We start from the raw sequence: 6,000 nt of genomic DNA, 5'->3' as shown, positions 1-6,000 counted from the left end.
CTTTAAAGACAAAGGTATTGTATAATCAGGGAGTTTGAATAAAGTTAATTTCAATAAGTCATACTCATAGTCCTGTTGCTTTGGTACTTGGATGCTTTGATAGACTACTTCAAAACGAAATTCAACACTAGTATTGGTTAGAGGGAAAATTCCTGGTGTTTCAATAATCCGGAGATTTCGACACTAATTCTGCATTCTTGTATAATGAGTAGATTTGCAAGCACTGCAGTTATTTGGGCAGCCATTTAAACACAAGTGGGTACCAGAAATTTGGAAATAAGCTATCAATTTTTTATAGGTAACACCTCACAAAATTTTATTTTGAAGAAGATAAGAAATGAGATTTAAAAAAAATGCCTCCATGGAAAATTATCAAGTACTATAGATTTTTTTTAAAGAAAATTATTCAGTTAGTGATAACAATGAACAATGCATTGTTCACCGTTTTTTCAGATAATTTTTATCTAGCGGATGAACGAATTTGAATACATAATTTGAATAATGACTCCCCACAGCATTCTGGCGAATAATATTGGCGAGACGACGAAATTGTTTTACTGCATGATTGAAGTAGGAGCCATGGTCACAAAGGTTGCCTTGAGCGCAGTTCACCAAACTTTCTTAAAGGGGGATAAGATGTTAGCAGCGCAATTCACCATATTTTAGAAAACCATTAGCGCAATCAGCTATCAGCGTTTGAATATATTCTGAATGATAGAAATTTTTTAAAAAAATCTATAATTCAACAAATTTATATGTTAACAAAACAAAAACTTTTTGGTTCTGATACCACGTTATAGAACTTTTCTGATTAAGATAGCCTGTGTTTAAAAAAAAAAAAGAAGAAGAAATCAGTCTAAACGAAAGTAAACGAAGAAGTTTTTTTTCACTCTTAATTTCTTTACAATTATTTATTGTTGTTATTATTTTTTTTTAAACTAATTTTTGATTATAAATTTAGCTTTTTGTAATATACCCATAAATAATACTCAATCATTTTTTTAACCCTCCTATATTATACCGCAAGAATCTAACGATTCAAAAAAATGATTTCTTTCAACGGATTTCGATTTTTGAAGTTAAAAATAATGGGAGCACAAAATCTAAAAAAATATAGTCCAATGTTTAGATCGAGGAGTTGATGGAAGTTGGGACTTTTTAATTTTAATTTCACTATTTACCTATTTCGCCATACCAGTAGCACAATTAAAGTAAATAAATAATTTAGCACCCAATTACAAAAGTCATTTGGACAAAGGTACTTCCCGCAAAAAAAAAATTATAATTGCTCATTATTTTTTATGAATTTAAATTTGTAAAAAAGAAAATTGCGTATGCACAAATTTTCCCGTCATTTTTATACATGATATAAACTTAAAAATTTAAATGTTTGTGTTTTGAGAAATGAAAATCTAAAAAGACTTGCTTTTTGCCCAAAAATTATTTGACTGATTTCACTGAAATTTTTTGTTTAAATATTATATAGTTTAAAATAAAGAATGAATGTCTTAAATCCAAATTTGTTTGCAACCATTATAGTTAATAATAAATAGTCCTGAAAATTATATATTGTTTGCAACCATCTTAGGATAAACAAGCTTAAAAACTGTGTTTATTCATTATAGTAGTTTTCGAGGTATGGCGAGGTGCGCAAATTGTAGAATTAGAATTAAGTATTCCAAACTTTATTTCATTTTATAACCGGCGCTGAACAGCCGACCCAATTTTTGGGTTTACGAAATACTAATGCTCAACTACATAGCCTTGCAATTTTGAACCCACTCCAGAAGACAAGGGAACTCCTGGATCAAGTATTGGAAAAAAGTTCCCTTTGTGGAGGACTTTTTGGTGAAGCCAACCCGCACTTGCGTAACATGGAGAGGAAAACCGCAAGAACCTCTCACGGTTAGCCTGACGGCAAGGTGACTCTAACCCATGATCCGTCTACCACTGAGGATATTGCACATCAGGACTGTGGTCTGTGCAAATCGGATGCGGAATTCGCATCGACTGGGATTCGAACCCGGTTCACCTCATTGGAAGGCGAACGCTCTATCCCCTGACCCATCGCGGCTCTATTTCACACTTTAGACCGCTTTCCCAACAAAACTATTTTGATCATATTTTCCAAATTGCAGATACCCAAATTGCAGATTATTTTAAGCGTCAAAAATCTAAATCAGCTTTCGGAGAAAAAGTATATTTATTTAAAAAAAAAAAAAAAAAAAAAAAAAAAACTTACGTTTTTGTGTCAGCTTATACCGTCTATGTAAATGAATTAGCACATTTAAGATAAGCCCTTCGAATCATCAAGATTACATCTTAGAACGTAAAAATCCGATCAATGGAAAAAAGTTACAATGATGTCTGGTTTTTTTTTTTTTTTTCTTTTTTTTTTTTGGTTTTTTTTAAATTTGCTAATTTACCTTGAGTTTGTAGCAATAGATTTGTGAAATAAGTAATACTTTTAATACTATAATGCTAAAAGTTAATTTAAGAAAATTGTTAAGTTGCAAAATTAACCAATGCTCTTTTTAAGTTTTGATTAATTTAGAGACCTAAAAATATAGCGACTTATTTTCTGAATTGAATTAAGAAAGGAATGCTGACAAAAATATTGTAGAAAATATTTTAGAAAATAAGTTATAAAAACTACTAATAAAAAATTTGAACAAAATAAATTATATGAATATGAAAAAAATTTCATTAGGAAAATAATGAAAAATATTTGAATACTTAGTCATTTTCTTTTTCAATTTTCAACTAAGCTATAGAGAGAAACATAACTCAAGTAGGTTCTGGTAATGATCTAGTTGAAATATTAAAAGTTTCGGTGTATGTGGAAAATCGAAATCTTTAATCCCTTAACAAATGTAATTTTAGGATAGTACTTATTGAAAAAGAGGCAAAGTGTGATACTGTAAATAAAGGTTAAATTTAAATAATGTGAAATAAATAGAAAATCATTTGCAAATTTATTGTAAATTATAAACATAAATATGATCACAGTAAAAAAGCAACGAAACACATTTACAAATTTTTCTACCATTTTAATATGATTCTTACGAAGTGTATAGGTTTGTCCTTAATAATTTTTACACATCTCTATGCATAACAAATTTGCTTGCACAAATTTGAATTATTTTTTTCACTTCAGTCGTTAATGCAGCCACATAAAAATTAAAATTAATACTTTTTCTATGGCAGGAGGTTGGGTAGCAGTATAAACAAGACATAGTGTATGATACTTCTCTTTCCCAGCTCTTTTGTTTCAAATTGTTTTCCAGCCAATATAAATATGCAGCTCCAGCAGTTGGTGGTAAGCATAAAAAAAGAACAGCATTGCTTGCCAGACCTACTAGCTCATGAAAACATAGAAAATCGTAATCGCTTAGATTTTACGTTCGTCTTTTCAACGTTTTATTGTGTATCGAAAGTATGAAACTTTCATCACCTCTTCTAATTAAATCTGGAGTCAATCTTGGGTCATTGAAAATTTTGGGGACATAAACCTTTATTTTTTCAAACATCTATGAAATTGTATCAAAACCACTCAATTCATGAAGAAATAAGATTAAATCCTTGTCATGAACGATAACTGCAAGCTCTCAGCAATTATAAAAATAGCATATTATTCGCAAAAAAGTATAATTTCATTTGCCGGCGGAGACTTCAAAAAACAGTCTTAAAGAACAATCGTATTGATATTATTTCACTCATCATAAGTGATTGTCAAATTCTTAAGTTAGCCTCTTGAAAACTCAACCTTATAGTCAGCAGCAAAAAAGTTTACGGTGGATCACATCAAAAAACTTATTTCCAGAGAAGATTTGAAAAATTTAGCTGTATTGCATCCTACTGTAGGCTACGAAATACTTGTTAATTTAATCCCTAAAAGATACAATTTTTTTGTTGTGGAAAATAATAGAGTAATGTCTTAAAATCTGGCATACAAGTAAGTATAGCGATGAACTTAAACACTTACCTATTTGTTTATTATATTGAGTCTTAAGAAACGTTTAAGAATCTTAAGAAACGTTTAAGAATATTTACTTACTTTTTATGCTAAATATGTTTTTATGTATGCTTACGAAGTAGGCTGGAAAATAACCAATAGAAGTATTTGTAGAATATAAATATTTGTAGAATACTAGTTGTAAAACAGAAACTTTCTGAACTATGCTTGTAACATTTAAAAGTCTTGATTAAATAAATCGTTATTAAATATATAATTTATTTCTTAGTTTATAAATATCATGTGTCAAATTTTTAGCGAAAACAAAACAGAAATTTATTGGCTCTTTTAAATTAGAGAGAAAAAGAAATGAAACACGAATCGAGGAATGAAACACGAATATGAAGCCCGTCTCAATGTGACGTCATGATGCTTAATTCCGGTTCTGTTTTAGAGGCAGAGGTGGTTTCGTTTCACAGTGTATGCGATTTTAACCTTGACGCACCATTTTTTTTTTCAGCTCTTTCTGTAAGATATCTTTATCACCGGGTGAATCAGCTTTTATTATTATTATCTTAAAAAAAATACAGTTACTCTTCATTTGAGCTTTCGCTATGCGTGAATCAATTTGTTCGTAAGTTGTTTCGTTGCATATTGGTATCAAAAATTTTATGCCAATATGGCTAAGAATGAATACGTAGGAGCCTGGACAATATCTACACCGGCTTATCCTAATGACTTCAAGTCTATTGTAACGCCAACTTTTGCGCCATTCTCTGGTAAAAATCTAGAATTTCATTTCAAAGCATCGTATAAAGAAGAAGTTTCGCGCCCGATATCCAACTTTTATGAGTTCAAATTGAAACTCGTAAAACTCTCTAATGCTAGTATCTCACCAGTATTAGAAGTGTTGGTTGACGTGAACTATTCTGATGGATCTAATTTTGTGAATTATCCAAGCATGGTTTTAAATGATGGAATGACTTTCGCTACTTTTAATGATGTAACTCGAATTAAGTATGAAAATGGCTATCCATCTGAACACTATAAAAAAATGAGTAGTAACACTTTAATTATAAAATGCAAAATGACAATTTTACATCAAGATCAAACATCACATACAACAGGTAATGAAATTAAATCATGCAAATGTGTTGATGTTATAAGAAATCTGAAGTCAATCTACGAACAAAGCGTGTTCAGTGATTTTGTCTTCAAAGTAGGCGATAAATCCTTCCCTGTTCACAAAATAATCCTTTCTGCTCATTCTCCTGTTTTTATGAAAATGATGACCCACGATTTCATGGAATCCAAGACCAACAGCGTTACCATTACGGATGCAGCACCTGAAGTCTTTGAATTGTTCCTCAGATCTTTGTATGCTGGCGAACTTGAAAACAAGTCATGGGATTCTCTGAAAGAACTTTATTACTTGGTTGATAAATATGATGTTGAATTCTTAAATGTTGAGTGTACTGATGCAGTAATTTCTCTCCTATCTGTGGACTTAGTGTGTGAAATACTCAAACTGGCCTACAGTTTCTCCGATTCTGACTTAAAAACTGCCGCGATAAATTTTGCTGTCAATCACATCAAAAAAATTGTTCCTAGAGAAGATTGGAAAGAACTCGTGAAAAGTCATCCGATGATTGGGTATGATGTCACTGCCAATTTTATTCCGAAATAAAAAATTTAATAACTCTCTTTTTATACAACTAAATTGTGATTGTGAGGAAAGTATGATTTTTTTATGAATACATTAGATTATTTTAATTATTATTATCTATATCGATGTTTTAAAAATTATAGTTTTGAAATTACAAAACAGTCTTTATTAGCACTTAAGATCACTTAAGTTTAAAATCGAAAACTTTGCTTTGAATCACATAAAATCTCTTATTTCAAGAGAAAATTAAAAAGATTTAACTGAAGTGCATCCTATTATAAGATATGAAGTGGTTGTTAATTTTTTTACGACATGCATCAATTATTATTATTATTTTATATATATATATAGATATATATAACAAGTTAAAGGTCTTTTA

The sequence above is a fragment of the Parasteatoda tepidariorum genome, chromosome 9 (genome assembly GCF_982258835.1).
Source record: "Parasteatoda tepidariorum strain Cologne lab strain chromosome 9, Ptep-v5.0, whole genome shotgun sequence".
In the NCBI taxonomy this organism is placed as follows: Eukaryota; Metazoa; Arthropoda; class Arachnida; order Araneae; family Theridiidae; genus Parasteatoda; species Parasteatoda tepidariorum.
Note: the sequence above shows the minus strand (reverse complement) of the source record.